Raw genomic sequence first — 15,914 nt, 5'->3', positions numbered from 1 at the left:
CTTAAAGCAAGGTGAATGGTTATATTTAGATTACCCCACCCTTACAGCAAGGTGAATGGTTATATTTAGATTACCCCACCCTTACAGCAAGGTGAATGGTTATATTTTAGATTACCCCACCCTTAAAGCAAGGTGAATGGTTATTTTTGAGATTTTTAGATTACCCCACCCTTACAGCAAGGTGAATGGTTATTTGTGAGATTACCCCACCCTTACAGCAAGGTGAATGGCTATTTTTTTAGATTACCCCACCCTTACAGCAAGGTGAATGGTTATTTGTGAGATTACCCCACCCTTACAGCAAGGTGAATGGCTATTTTTTAGATTGCCCCACACTTACGGCAAGGTGAATGGTTATATTTAGATTACTCCACCCTTACAGCAAGGTGAATGGTAATTTTTTAGATTAGCCCACACTTACAGCAAGGTGAATGGTTATTTTTGAGATTACCCCACCCTTAAAGCAAGGTGAATGGTTATATTTAGATATTTAGATTACCAAACCCTTAGAGCAAGGTGAATGGTTATTTTTTAGATTACCCCACACTTACAGCAAGGTGAATGGTTATTTGTGAGATTACCCCATCCTTACAGCAAGGTGAATGGTTATTTGTGAGATTACCCCACCCTTACAGCAAGGTGAATGGTTATTTTTTAGATTACCCCACACTTACAGCAAGGTGAATGGCTATTTTTGAGATTACCCCACCCTTAAAGCAAGGTGAATGGTTATATTTAGATTACCCCACCCTTACAGCAAGGTGAATGGTGATATTTTAGATTACCCCACACTTACAGCAAGGTGAATGGTTATATTTAGATTACCCCACCCTTACAGCAAGGTGAATGGTTATTTTTTAGATTACCCCAACCTTACAGCAAGGTGAATGGCTATTTTTGAGATTACCCCACCCTTAAAGCAAGGTGAATGGTTATATTTAGATATTTAGATTACCACACCCTTAGAGCAAGGTGAATGGTTATTTGTGAGATTACCCCAACCTTACAGCAAGGTGAATGGTTATATTTTAGATTACCCCACACTTACAGCAAGGTGAAAGGTTATATTTAGATTACCCCACACTTACAGCAAGGTGAATGGTTATATTTAGATTACCCCACACTTACAGCAAGGTGAATGGTTATATTTAGATTACCCCACCCTTACAGCAAGGTGAATGGTTATTTTTGAGATGACCCCACCCTTACAGCAAGGTGAGTGGTTATTTTTTAGATTGCCCAACACTTACAGCAAGGTGAATGGTTATTTTTGAGATAACCCCATCCTTAAAGCAAGGTGAATGGTTATATTTAGATTACCCCACACTTACAGCAAGGTGAATGGTTATTTTTGAGATTACCCCACCCTTAAAGCAAGGTGAATGGTTATATTTAGATATTTAGATTACCCCACCCTTAAAGCAAGGTGAATGGTTATATTTAGATATTTAGATTACCACACCCTTAGAGCAAGGTGAATGGTTATATTTAGATTACTCCACCCTTACAGCAAGGTGAATGGTTATTTTTGAGATTTTTAGATTACCCCACCCTTACAGCAAGGTGAATGGTTATATTTTAGATTACCCCACCCTTACAGCAAGGTGAATGGTTATATTTAGATTACCGCACCCTTACAGCAAGGTTAATGGTTATATTTAGATTACTCCACCCTTACAGCAAGGTGAATGGTTATTTTTTTGATTACCCCCCCCTTACATCAAGGTGAATGGTAATTTTTTAGATTACCCGACACTTACAGCAAGGTGAATGGTTATTTGTGAGATTACCCCACCCTTACAGCAAGGTGAATGGTTATTTGTGAGATTACCCCACCCTTAAAGCAAAGTGAATGGTTATTTGTGAGATTACCCCACCCTTACAGCAAGGTGAATGGTTATTTGTGAGATTACCCCACCCTTACAGCAAGGTGAATGGTTATTTTTAGATTACCCCACCCTTACAGCAAGGTGTATGGTTATTTGTGAGATTACCCCACCCTTACAGCAAGGTGAATGGTTATATTTAGATTACCCCACACTTACAGCAAGGTGAATGGTTATTTTTTAGATTACCCCACCCTTAAAGCAAGGTGAATGGTTATATTTAGATATTTAGGTTACCCCACACTTACAGCAAGGTGAATGGTTATTTTTGAGATTACCCCACCCTTAAAGCAAGGTGAATGGTTATATTTAGATATTTAGATTACCCCACCCTTAAAGCAAGGTGAATGGTTATATTTAGATATTTAGATTACCCCACCCTTACAGCAAGGTGAATGGCTATATTTTAGATGACCCCACCCTTACAGCAAGGTGAATGGTTATTTTTGAGATTACCCCACCCTTAAAGCAAGGTGAATGGTTATATTTAGATATTTAGATTACCCCACCCTTACAGCAAGGTGAATGGTATATTTTAGATTATCCCACCCTTACACCAAGGTGAATGGTTATTTTAGATTACCCCCCCTACAGCAAGGTGAATGGTTATTTTTGAGATTTTTAGATTACCCCACACTTACAGCAAGGTGAATGGTTATTTTTGAGATTACCCCACCCTTACAGCAAGGTGAATGGTTATTTTTGAGATTTTTAGATTACCCCACCCTTACAGCAAGGTGAATGGTTATATTTTAGATTACCCCACCCTTACAGCAAGGTGAATGGTTATATTTAGATTATCCCACCCTTACAGCAAGGTGAATGGTTATATTTAGATTACTCCACCCTTACAGCAAGTGGAATGGATATTTTTTTGATTACCCCACCCTTACAGCAAGGTGAATGGTTATTTTTTAGATTACCCGACCCTTACAGCAAGGTGAATGGTTATTTGTGAGATTACCCCATCCTTACAGCAAGGTGAATGGTTATTTGTGAGATTACCCCACCCTTACAGCAAGGTGAATGGTTATTTGTGAGATTACCCCACCCTTACAGCAAGGTGAATGGTTATTTGTGAGATTACCCCACCCTTAAAGCAAGGTGAATGGTTATATTTAGTTCCCCCCTTCAGCAAGGTGAATGGTTATTTTTGAGATTACCCCACCCTTAAAGCAAGGTGAATGGTTATATTTAGATATTTAGATTACCCCACCCTTACAGCAAGGTGAATGGTTATTTTTGAGATATTTAGATTACCCCACACTTACAGCAAGGTGAATGGTTATTTTTGAGATTACCCCACCCTTACAGCAAGGTGAATGGTTATATTTTAGATTACCCCACCCTTACAGCAAGGTGAATGGTTATATTTAGATTACCCCAACCTTACAGCAAGGTGAATGGTTATATTTAGATTACCCCACCCTTACAGCAAGGTGAATGGTTATATTTAGATTACCCCACCCTTACAGCAAGGTGAATGGTTATATTTAGATTACTCCACCCTTACAGCAAGGTGAATGGTTATTTTTGAGATTTTTAGATTACCCCACCCTTACAGCAAGGTGAATGGTTATATTTAGATTACTCCACCCTTACAGCAAGGTGAATGGTTATTTTTTTGATTACCCCACCCTTACAGCAAGGTGAATGGTTATTTTTGAGATTACCACACCCTTACAGCAATGTTAATGGTTATTTTGAGATTACCCCACCCTTACAGCAAGGTGTATGGTTATTTGTGAGATTACCCCACCCTTACAGCAAGGTGAATGGTTATATTTAGATTACCCCACCCTTACAGCAAGGTGAATGGTTATTTTTTAGATGACCCCACCCTTACAGCAAGGTGAGTGGTTATTTTTTTAGATTGCCCAACACTTACAGCAAGGTGAATGGTTATTTTTGAGATAACCCCATCCTTAAAGCAAGGTGAATGGTTATATTTAGATTACCCCACCCTTACAGCAAGGTGAATGGTTATATTTAGATTACCCCACCCTTACAGCAAGGTGAATGGTTATATTTTAGATTACCCCACCCTTAAAGCAAGGTGAATGGTTATTTTTGAGATTTTTAGATTACCCCACCCTTACAGCAAGGTGAATGGTTATTTGTGAGATTACCCCACCCTTACAGCAAGGTGAATGGCTATTTTTTAGATTACCCCACCCTTACAGCAAGGTGAATGGTTATTTGTGAGATTACCCTACCCTTACAGCAAGGTGAATGGCTATTTTTTAGATTGCCCCACACTTACGGCAAGGTGAATGGTTATATTTAGATTACTCCACCCTTACAGCAAGGTGAATGGTTATTTTTTAGATTAGCCCACACTTACAGCAAGGTGAATGGTTATTTTTGAGATTACCCCACCCTTAAAGCAAGGTGAATGGTTATATTTAGATATTTAGATTACCAAACCCTTAGAGCAAGGTGAATGGTTATTTTTTAGATTACCCCACACTTACAGCAAGGTGAATGGTTATTTGTGAGATTACCCCATCCTTACAGCAAGGTGAATGGTTATTTGTGAGATTACCCCACCCTTACAGCAAGGTGAATGGTTATTTTTTAGATTACCCCACACTTACAGCAAGGTGAATGGCTATTTTTGAGATTACCCCACCCTTAAAGCAAGGTGAATGGTTATATTTAGATTACCCCACCCTTACAGCAAGGTGAATGGTGATATTTTAGATTACCCCACACTTACAGCAAGGTGAATGGTTATATTTAGATTACCCCACCCTTACAGCAAGGTGAATGGTTATTTTTTAGATTACCCCAACCTTACAGCAAGGTGAATGGCTATTTTTGAGATTACCCCACCCTTAAAGCAAGGTGAATGGTTATATTTAGATATTTAGATTACCACACCCTTAGAGCAAGGTGAATGGTTATTTGTGAGATTACCCCAACCTTACAGCAAGGTGAATGGTTATATTTTAGATTACCCCACACTTACAGCAAGGTGAAAGGTTATATTTAGATTACCCCACACTTACAGCAAGGTGAATGGTTATATTTAGATTACCCCACACTTACAGCAAGGTGAATGGTTATATTTAGATTACCCCACCCTTACAGCAAGGTGAATGGTTATTTTTGAGATGACCCCACCCTTACAGCAAGGTGAGTGGTTATTTTTTAGATTGCCCAACACTTACAGCAAGGTGAATGGTTATTTTTGAGATAACCCCATCCTTAAAGCAAGGTGAATGGTTATATTTAGATTACCCCACACTTACAGCAAGGTGAATGGTTATTTTTGAGATTACCCCACCCTTAAAGCAAGGTGAATGGTTATATTTAGATATTTAGATTACCCCACCCTTAAAGCAAGGTGAATGGTTATATTTAGATATTTAGATTACCACACCCTTAGAGCAAGGTGAATGGTTATATTTAGATTACTCCACCCTTACAGCAAGGTGAATGGTTATTTTTGAGATTTTTAGATTACCCCACCCTTACAGCAAGGTGAATGGTTATATTTTAGATTACCCCACCCTTACAGCAAGGTGAATGGTTATATTTAGATTACCGCACCCTTACAGCAAGGTTAATGGTTATATTTAGATTACTCCACCCTTACAGCAAGGTGAATGGTTATTTTTTAGATTACCCCCCCCCTTACATCAAGGTGAATGGTTATTTTTTAGATTACCCGACACTTACAGCAAGGTGAATGGTTATTTGTGAGATTACCCCACCCTTACAGCAAGGTGAATGGTTATTTGTGAGATTACCCCACCCTTAAAGCAAAGTGAATGGTTATTTGTGAGATTACCCCACCCTTACAGCAAGGTGAATGGTTATTTGTGAGATTACCCCACCCTTACAGCAAGGTGAATGGTTATTTTTTAGATTACCCCACCCTTACAGCAAGGTGTATGGTTATTTGTGAGATTACCCCACCCTTAAAGCAAGGTGAATGGTTATATTTAGATTACCCCACACTTACAGCAAGGTGAATGGTTATTTTTTAGATTACCCCACCCTTAAAGCAAGGTGAATGGTTATATTTAGATATTTAGGTTACCCCACACTTACAGCAAGGTGAATGGTTATTTTTGAGATTACCCCACCCTTAAAGCAAGGTGAATGGTTATATTTAGATATTTAGATTACCCCACCCTTAAAGCAAGGTGAATGGTTATATTTAGATATTTAGATTACCCCACCCTTACAGCAAGGTGAATGGCTATATTTTAGATGACCCCACCCTTACAGCAAGGTGAATGGTTATTTTTGAGATTACCCCACCCTTAAAGCAAGGTGAATGGTTATATTTAGATATTTAGATTACCCCACCCTTACAGCAAGGTGAATGGTAATATTTTAGATTATCCCACCCTTACACCAAGGTGAATGGTTATATTTAGATTACCCCACCCTTACAGCAAGGTGAATGGTTATTTTTGAGATTTTTAGATTACCCCACACTTACAGCAAGGTGAATGGTTATTTTTGAGATTACCCCACCCTTACAGCAAGGTGAATGGTTATTTTTGAGATTTTTAGATTACCCCACCCTTACAGCAAGGTGAATGGTTACATTTTAGATTACCCCACCCTTACAGCAAGGTGAATGGTTATATTTAGATTATCCCACCCTTACAGCAAGGTGAATGGTTATATTTAGATTACTCCACCCTTACAGCAAGTGGAATGGTTATTTTTTTGATTACCCCACCCTTACAGCAAGGTGAATGGTTATTTTTTAGATTACCCGACCCTTACAGCAAGGTGAATGGTTATTTGTGAGATTACCCCATCCTTACAGCAAGGTGAATGGTTATTTGTGAGATTACCCCACCCTTACAGCAAGGTGAATGGTTATTTGTGAGATTACCCCACCCTTACAGCAAGGTGAATGGTTATTTGTGAGATTACCCCACCCTTAAAGCAAGGTGAATGGTTATATTTAGATTACCCCACACTTACAGCAAGGTGAATGGTTATTTTTGAGATTACCCCACCCTTAAAGCAAGGTGAATGGTTATATTTAGATATTTAGATTACCCCACCCCTTACAGCAAGGTGAATGGTTATTTTTGAGATATTTAGATTACCCCACACTTACAGCAAGGTGAATGGTTATTTTTGAGATTACCCCACCCTTACAGCAAGGTGAATGGTTATATTTTAGATTACCCCACCCTTACAGCAAGGTGAATGGTTATATTTAGATTACCCCAACCTTACAGCAAGGTGAATGGTTATATTTAGATTACCCCACCCTTACAGCAAGGTGAATGGTTATATTTAGATTACCCCACCCTTACAGCAAGGTGAATGGTTATATTTAGATTACTCCACCCTTACAGCAAGGTGAATGGTTATTTTTGAGATTTTTAGATTACCCCACCCTTACAGCAAGGTGAATGGTTATATTTAGATTACTCCACCCTTACAGCAAGGTGAATGGTTATTTTTTTGATTACCCCACCCTTACAGCAAGGTGAATGGTTATTTTTGAGATGACCACACCCTTACAGCAATGTTAATGGTTATTTTGAGATTACCCCACCCTTACAGCAAGGTGTATGGTTATTTGTGAGATTACCCCACCCTTACAGCAAGGTGAATGGTTATATTTAGATTACCCCACCCTTACAGCAAGGTGAATGGTTATATTTATATTACCCAACCCTTACAGCAAGGTGAATGGTTATATTTAGATTACCCAACCCTTACAGCAAGGTGAATGGTTATATTTTAGATTACCCCACACTTACAGCAAGGTGAAAGGTTATATTTAGATTATCCCACACTTACAGCAAGGTGAATGGTTATATTTAGATTACCCCACCCTTACAGCAAGGTGAATGGTTATTTTTGAGATGACCCCACCCTTACAGCAAGGTGAGTGGTTATTTTTAGATTGCCTAACACTTACAGCAAGGTGAATGGTTATTTTTGAGATAACCCCATCCTTAAAGCAAGGTGAATGGTTATATTTAGATTACCCCACACTTACAGCAAAGGTGAATGGTTATTTTTGAGATTACCCCACCCTTAAAGCAAGGTGAATAGTTATTTTTGAGATTTTTAGATTACCCCAACCTTACAGCAAGGTGAATGGTTATATGTTATATTTAGATTACCCCACCCTTACAGCAAGGTGAATGGTTATTTTTGAGATTTTTAGATTACCCCACCCTTACAGCAAGGTGAATGGTTATATTTTAGATTACCCCACCCTTACAGCAAGGTGAATGGTTATATTTAGATTACCCCACCCTTACCGCAAGGTGAGTGGTTATATTTAGATTACCCCACCCTTACCGCAAGGTGAGTGGTTATATTTAGATTACTCCACCCTTACAGCAAGGTGAATGGTTATATTTGAGATTTTTAGATTACCCCACCCTTACAGCAAGGTGAATGGTTATATTTTAGATTACCCAACCCTTACAGCAAGGTGAATGGTTATTTTTGAGATTTTTAGATTACCCCACCCTTACAGCAAGGTGAATGGTTATATTTAGATTACCCCACCCTTACAGCAAGGTGAATGGTTATATTTAGATTACTCCACCCTTACAGCAAGGTGAATGGTAATTATTTTGATTACCCCACACTTACAGCAAGGTGAATGGTTATTTTTTAGTTTACCCGACCCTTACAGCAAGGTGAATGGTTATTTGTGAGATTACCCCACCCTTACAGCAAGGTGAATGGTAATTTTTTAGATTACCCCACACTTACAGCAAGGTGAATGGTTATATTTAGATTACCCCACCCTTAAAGCAAGGTGAATGGTTATATTTAGATTACCCCACCCTTACAGCAAGGTGAATGGTTATATTTTAGATTACCCCACACTTACAGCAAGGTGAATGGTTATATTTAGATTACCCCACCCTTACAGCAAGGTGAATGGTTATTTTTGAGATGACCCCACCCTTACAGCAAGGTGAGTGGTTATTTTTTAGATTGCCTAACACTTACAGCAAGGTGAATGGTTATTTTTGAGATAACCCCATCCTTAAAGCAAGGTGAATGGTTATATTTAGATTACCCCACCCTTACAGCAAGGTGAATGGTTATATTTAGATTACCCCACCCTTAGAGCAAGGTGAATGGTTATATTTTAGATTACCCCACCCTTAAAGCAAGGTGAATGGTTATTTTTGAGATTTTTAGATTACCCCACCCTTACAGCAAGGTGAATGGTTATTTGTGAGATTACCCCACCCTTACAGCAAGGTGAATGGCTATTTTTTAGATTGCCCCACACTTACGGCAAGGTGAATGGTTATATTTAGATTACTCCACCCTTACAGCAAGGTGAATGGTTATTTTTTAGATTAGCCCACACTTACAGCAAGGTGAATGGTTATTTTTGAGATTACCCCACCCTTAAAGCAAGGTGAATGGTTATATTTAGATATTTAGATTACCAAACCCTTAGAGCAAGGTGAATGGTTATTTTTTAGATTACCCCACACTTACAGCAAGGTGAATGGTTATTTGTGAGATTACCCCATCCTTACAGCAAGGTGAATGGTTATTTGTGAGATTACCCCCACCCTTACAGCAAGGTGAATGGTTATTTTTTAGATTACCCCACACTTACAGCAAGGTGAATGGCTATTTTTGAGATTACCCCACCCTTAAAGCAAGGTGAATGGTTATATTTAGATTACCCCACCCTTACAGCAAGGTGAATGGTGATATTTTAGATTACCCCACACTTACAGCAAGGTGAATGGTTATATTTAGATTACCCCACCCTTACAGCAAGGTGAATGGTTATTTTTTAGATTACCCCAACCTTACAGCAAGGTGAATGGCTATTTTTGAGATTACCCCACCCTTAAAGCAAGGTGAATGGTTATTTTTAGATATTTAGATTACCACACCCTTAGAGCAGGGTGAATGGTTATTTGTGAGATTACCCCAACCTTACAGCAAGGTGAATGGTTATATTTTAGATTACCCCACACTTACAGCAAGGTGAAAGGTTATATTTAGATTACCCCACACTTACAGCAAGGTGAATGGTTATATTTAGATTACCCCACCCTTACAGCAAGGTGAATGGTTATATTTAGATTACCCCACCCTTACAGCAAGGTGAATGGTTATTTTTTTAGATTGCCCCACCCTTACAGTGTCACACCCTGGCTCTGGGGACTCTATATGTTGAGCCAGGGTGTGTAGTTTCTATGTGTTTTGTTCTATGTTCACAGTCTAGTTCTTGTATTTCTATGTTGGCCAGAGTGGTTCCCAATCAGAGGCAACGAGTGTCAGCTGTTGCTGGTTGTCTCTGATTGGGAGCCATATTTAAACAGTCTGTTTTCCCTTAGTGTTTGTGGGATCTAGTTCCTTTTGGTGTGTTCCGTGTTTGTTGTGTTTAACATAGGACGTCACGTTATCGTTTGTTGTTTTGTTGTTCGTGCATTCATTAAATAAAAGAAGTATGTTCGTTCATCACGCTGCGCCTTGGTCTACTCAGTTCAACGATCGTGACATACAGCAAGGTGAATGGTTAAATTTAGATTACCCCACCCTTACAGCAAGGTGAATGGTTATATTTAGATTACCCCACCCTTACAGCAAGGTGAATGGTTATTTTTTTAGATTGCCCCACCCTTACAGCAAGGTGAATGGTTATTTTTGAGATTACCCCACACTTATAGCAAGGTGAATGGCTATTTTTGAGATTACCCCACCCTTAAAGCAAGGTGAATGGTTATATTTAGATTACCCCACCCTTACAGCAAGGTGAATGGTTATATTTTAGATTACCCCACACTTAAAGCAAGGTGAATGGTTATTTTTTAGATTACCCCAACCTTACAGCAAGGTGAATGGCTATTTTTGAGATTACCCCACCCTTACAGCAAGGTGAATGGTTATATTTAGATATTTAGATTACCACACCCTTAGAGCAAGGTGAATGGTTATTTGTGAGATTACCCCACCCTTACAGCAAGGTGAATGGTTATTTTTTTGATTGCCCCACACTAACAACAAGGTGAATGGTTATTTGTGAGATTACCCCATCCTTACAACAAGGTGAATGGTTATTTGTGAGATTACCCCACCCTTACAGCAAGGTGAGTGGTTATATTTTAGATTACCCCACACTTACAGCAAGGTGAAAGGTTATATTTAGATTACCCCACACTTACAGCAAGGTGAATGGTTATATTTAGATTACCCCACCCTTACAGCAAGGTGAATGGTTATATTTAGATTACCCCACCCTTACAGCAAGGTGAATGGTTATTTTTTAGATTACCCCACACTTACAGCAAGGTGAATGGTTATATTTAGATTACCCCACCCTTAAAGCAAGGTGAATGGTTATATTTAGATTACCCCACCCTTACAGCAAGGTGAATGGTTATATTTTAGATTACCCCACACTTACAGCAAGGTGAATGGTTATATTTAGATTACCCCACCCTTACAGCAAGGTGAATGGTTATTTTTGAGATGACCCCACCCTTACAGCAAGGTGAGTGGTTATTTTTTAGATTGCCCAACACTTACAGCAAGGTGAATGGTTATTTTTGAGATAACCCCATCCTTAAAGCAAGGTGAATGGTTATATTTAGATTACCCCACCCCTTACAGCAAGGTGAATGGTTATATTTAGATTACCCCACCCTTACAGCAAGGTGAATGGTTATATTTTAGATTACCCCACCCTTAAAGCAAGGTGAATGGTTATTTTTGAGATTTTTAGATTACCCCACCCTTACAGCAAGGTGAATGGTTATTTGTGAGATTACCCCACCCTTACAGCAAGGTGAATGGCTATTTTTTAGATTACCCCACCCTTACAGCAAGGTGAATGGTTATTTGTGAGATTACCCCACCCTTACAGCAAGGTGAATGGCTATTTTTTAGATTGCCCCACACTTACGGCAAGGTGAATGGTTATATTTAGATTACTCCACCCTTACAGCAAGGTGAATGGTTATTTTTAGATTAGCCCACACTTACAGCAAGGTGAATGGTTATTTTTGAGATTACCCCACCCTTAAAGCAAGGTGAATGGTTATATTTAGATATTTAGATTACCAAACCCTTAGAGCAAGGTGAATGGTTATTTTTAGATTACCCCACACTTACAGCAAGGTGAATGGTTATTTGTGAGATTACCCCATCCTTACAGCAAGGTGAATGGTTATTTGTGAGATTACCCCACCCTTACAGCAAGGTGAATGGTTATTTTTAGATTACCCCACACTTACAGCAAGGTGAATGGCTATTTTTGAGATTACCCCACCCTTAAAGCAAGGTGAATGGTTATATTTAGATTACCCCACCCTTACAGCAAGGTGAATGGTGATATTTTAGATTACCCCCACACTTACAGCAAGGTGAATGGTTATATTTAGATTACCCCACCCTTACAGCAAGGTGAATGGTTATTTTTTAGATTACCCCAACCTTACAGCAAGGTGAATGGCTATTTTTGAGATTACCCCACCCTTAAAGCAAGGTGAATGGTTATATTTAGATATTTAGATTACCACACCCTTAGAGCAAGGTGAATGGTTATTTGTGAGATTACCCCAACCTTACAGCAAGGTGAATGGTTATATTTTAGATTACCCCACACTTACAGCAAGGTGAAAGGTTATATTTAGATTACCCCACACTTACAGCAAGGTGAATGGTTATATTTAGATTACCCCACCCTTACAGCAAGGTGAATGGTTATATTTAGATTACCCCACCCTTACAGCAAGGTGAATGGTTATTTTTTTAGATTGCCCCACCCTTACAGTGTCACACCCTGGCTCTGGGGACTCTATATGTTGAGCCAGGGTGTGTAGTTTCTATGTGTTTTGTTCTATGTTCACAGTCTAGTTCTTGTATTTCTATGTTGGCCAGAGTGGTTCCCAATCAGAGGCAACGAGTGTCAGCTGTTGCTGGTTGTCTCTGATTGGGAGCCATATTTAAACAGTCTGTTTTCCCTTAGTGTTTGTGGGATCTAGTTCCTTTTGGTGTGTTCCGTGTTTGTTGTGTTTAACATAGGACGTCACGTTATCGTTTGTTGTTTTGTTGTTCGTGCATTCATTAAATAAAAGAAGTATGTTCGTTCATCACGCTGCGCCTTGGTCTACTCAGTTCAACGATCGTGACATACAGCAAGGTGAATGGTTAAATTTAGATTACCCCACCTTTACAGCAAGGTGAATGGTTATATTTAGATTACCCCACCCTTACAGCAAGGTGAATGGTTATTTTTTAGATTGCCCCACCCTTACAGCAAGGTGAATGGTTATTTTTGAGATTACCCCACACTTATAGCAAGGTGAATGGCTATTTTTGAGATTACCCCACCCTTAAAGCAAGGTGAATGGTTATATTTAGATTACCCCACCCTTACAGCAAGGTGAATGGTTATATTTTAGATTACCCCACACTTAAAGCAAGGTGAATGGTTATTTTTTAGATTACCCCAACCTTACAGCAAGGTGAATGGCTATTTTTGAGATTACCCCACCCTTACAGCAAGGTGAATGGTTATATTTAGATATTTAGATTACCACACCCTTAGAGCAAGGTGAATGGTTATTTGTGAGATTACCCCACCCTTACAGCAAGGTGAATGGTTATTTTTTTGATTGCCCCACACTAACAGCAAGGTGAATGGTTATTTGTGAGATTACCCCATCCTTACAACAAGGTGAATGGTTATTTGTGAGATTACCCCACCCTTACAGCAAGGTGAGTGGTTATATTTTAGATTACCCCACACTTACAGCAAGGTGAAAGGTTATATTTAGATTACCCCACACTTACAGCAAGGTGAATGGTTATATTTAGATTACCCCACCCTTACAGCAAGGTGAATGGTTATATTTAGATTACCCCACCCTTACAGCAAGGTGAATGGTTATTTTTTTAGATTGCCCCACCCTTACAGTGTCACAACCTGGCTCTGGGGACTCTATATGTTGAGCCAGGGTGTGTAGTTTCTATGTGTTTTGTTCTATGTTCACAGTCTAGTTCTTGTATTTCTTTGTTGGCCAGAGTGGTTCCCAATCAGAGGCAACGAGTGTCAGCTGTTGCTGGTTGTCTCTGATTGGGAGCCATATTTAAACAGTCTGTTTTCCCTTAGTGTTTGTGGGATCTAGTTCCTTTTGGTGTGTTCCGTGTTTGTTGTGTTTAACATAGGACGTCACGTTATCGTTTGTTGTTTTGTTGTTCGTGCATTCATTAAATAAAAGAAGTATGTTCGTTCATCATGCTGCGCCTTGGTCTACTCAGTTCAACGATCGTGACATACAGCAAGGTGAATGGTTAAATTTAGATTACCCCACCCTTACAGCAAGGTGAATGGTTATATTTAGATTACCCCACCCTTACAGCACGGTGAATGGTTATTTTTTAGATTACCCTACCCTTACAGCAAGGTGAATGGTTATATTTAGATTACCCCACCCTTACAACAAGGTAAATAGTTATTGTTGAGATTACCCCACCTTTACAGCAAGGTGAATGGTTATATTTAGATTACCCCACCCTTACAGCAAGGTGAATGGTTATATTTAGATTACCCCACCCTTACAGCAAGGTGAATGGTTATTTTTTAGATTACTCGACCCTTACAGCAAGGTGAATGGTTATTTGTTTGATTACCTCACCCTTACAGCAAGATGAATGGTTATTTGTTTGATTACCTCACCCTTACAGCAAGGTGAGTGGTTATTTGTTTGATTACCTCACCCTTACAGCAAGGTGAATGTTTATTTTTTTAGATTGCACCACCCTTACAGCAAGGTGAATGGTTATATTTAGATTACCAAACCCTTACAGCAAGGTGAATGGTTATTTTTTAGATTACCCCACCCTTAAAGGAAGGTGAATGGTTATATTTAGATTACCAAACCCTTACAGCAAGGTGAATGGTTATTTTTGAGATTACCCCACCCTTACAGCAAGGTGAATGGTTATTTTTGAGATTACCCCACCCTTACAGCAAGGTGAATGGTTATATTTGAGATGACCCTACCCTTACAGCAAGGTGAATGGTTATTTTTAGATTACCAAACCCTTACAGCAAGGTGAATGGCTATTTTTAGATTACCCCACCCTTACAGCAAGGTGAATGGCTATTTTTTAGATTGCCCCACACTTACGGCAAGGTGAATGGTTATATTTAGATTACTCCACCCTTACAGCAAGGTGAATGGTTATTTTTTAGATTAGCCCACACTTACAGCAAGGTGAATGGTTATTTTTGAGATTACCCCACCCTTAAAGCAAGGTGAATGGTTATATTTAGATATTTAGATTACCAAACCCTTAGAGCAAGGTGAATGGTTATTTTTTAGATTACCCCACACTTACAGCAAGGTGAATGGTTATTTGTGAGATTACCCCATCCTTACAGCAAGGTGAATGGTTATTTGTGAGATTACCCCACCCTTACAGCAAGGTGAATGGTTATTTTTTAGATTACCCCACACTTACAGCAAGGTGAATGGCTATTTTTGAGATTACCCCACCCTTAAAGCAAGGTGAATGGTTATATTTAGATTACCCCACCCTTACAGCAAGGTGAATGGTGATATTTTAGATTACCCCACACTTACAGCAAGGTGAATGGTTATATTTAGATTACCCCCACCCTTACAGCAAGGTGAATGGTTATTTTTAGATTACCCCAACCTTACAGCAAGGTGAATGGCTATTTTTGAGATTACCCCACCCTTAAAGCAAGGTGAATGGTTATATTTAGATATTTAGATTACCACACCCTTAGAGCAAGGTGAATGGTTATTTGTGAGATTACCCCAACCTTACAGCAAGGTGAATGGTTATATTTTAGATTACCCCACACTTACAGCAAGGTGAAAGGTTATATTTAGATTACCCCACCCTTACAGCAAGGTGAATGGTTATTTTTTAGATTACTCGACCCTTACAGCAAGGTGAATGGTTATTTGTTTGATTACCTCACCCTTACAGCAAGATGAATGGTTATTTGTTTGATTACCTCACCCTTACAGCAAGGTGAGTGGTTATTTGTTTGATTACCTC

The sequence above is a fragment of the Coregonus clupeaformis genome, chromosome 26 (assembly GCF_020615455.1).
Source record: "Coregonus clupeaformis isolate EN_2021a chromosome 26, ASM2061545v1, whole genome shotgun sequence".
In the NCBI taxonomy this organism is placed as follows: Eukaryota; Metazoa; Chordata; class Actinopteri; order Salmoniformes; family Salmonidae; genus Coregonus; species Coregonus clupeaformis.
Note: the sequence above shows the minus strand (reverse complement) of the source record.